This window comes from Ursus maritimus, unplaced genomic scaffold (genome assembly GCF_017311325.1).
Source record: "Ursus maritimus isolate PB19 unplaced genomic scaffold, ASM1731132v1 scaffold_2, whole genome shotgun sequence".
NCBI classification, from domain to species: Eukaryota; Metazoa; Chordata; class Mammalia; order Carnivora; family Ursidae; genus Ursus; species Ursus maritimus.
Window position 1 is genome coordinate 100,827,841 of NW_024424452.1, and position 869 is coordinate 100,828,709.

At 58.2% G+C, this 869-nt stretch overlaps 1 protein-coding gene across 1 annotated transcript in view; it reads left to right on the plus strand.

The window, feature by feature from the left end:
• The window catches only part of IGFN1 (immunoglobulin like and fibronectin type III domain containing 1), a 56,130-nt gene that overhangs the window by 13,204 nt on the left and 42,057 nt on the right, over nucleotides 1-869 (plus strand). The gene's annotated exons all lie outside the window — the stretch shown is intronic.

The following is an 869-nucleotide window of genomic DNA, read 5'->3' on the forward strand; positions in this document are numbered from 1 at the left end:
TGTCCTTCCTAGAATTTGAGCTCCGGGGTGGGGGTGGGGGGCAGAAATCTTTGTTTTTTTCACGGATAGGCCCCAAGTACCTAACCCAGTGCCTAGTACACAGTGGGCAGCTGAAGGCGAGCTGTTGTTAATACCTGGCAAGGGGCAAATTTATCTAGGCTTTAGTTAAAGGGGGCGTGTGCATGGATCGCTGGGTGTCGTGGAGCCCTGAAGATACCCGACAGTACTCTCTCATTCCCCTCTGAGAATGACTGTGCTGGGGCCCCTAGGGCCCTCAGTGTTGCCTCCTTGCCCCCTGGCAACTCCGTGGCGTTGCTTGGATAGTTGCTCTACTCAGTCTGAGCTGAGGTCTCCCACTCTCAGGTGTCTCTTGTGTGGCACTTGATTATTTACTCCACGGCCAGAGTCAGGGACCCTCCTAGTGTGGTATTCCTTCACCTCACACTCCCTGTTCTCCAGGCCTCCGAGCCCTGCTCTCCACCCCCTCCCCGGCCCCCCTCCCCATCCCCTCGGTGGTTGCTGGAATGTTGTCTGGTGCCTGGGCCAGTGGGAGAAAACTGCCAGAGTGGGGTTGCAGCAGGAGGTGCTGGGGACCCGCTGAGGCCCTGAGCCTCCCTCTTCCTTTCTCGGACTCAGGATGGTGAAATGGTCCCCTACGGCTTTGACAACCAGACCAAGCACTGTCTGCGGCAGCTGGGGAAGCGCTACCAATTCCAGATCCGGGACCTGCAGCCCGAGGACGCCGGCATTTACCAGGTCAAGGTCGAGGATGCAGAGATCTTCTCCACGGAACTGGATGCTAGTGGTGGGTGCTCTTCCCCTGCGGAAGTTGGAGTGGAGGAGATCGGGGGGGGGGGGTAATAAATGTG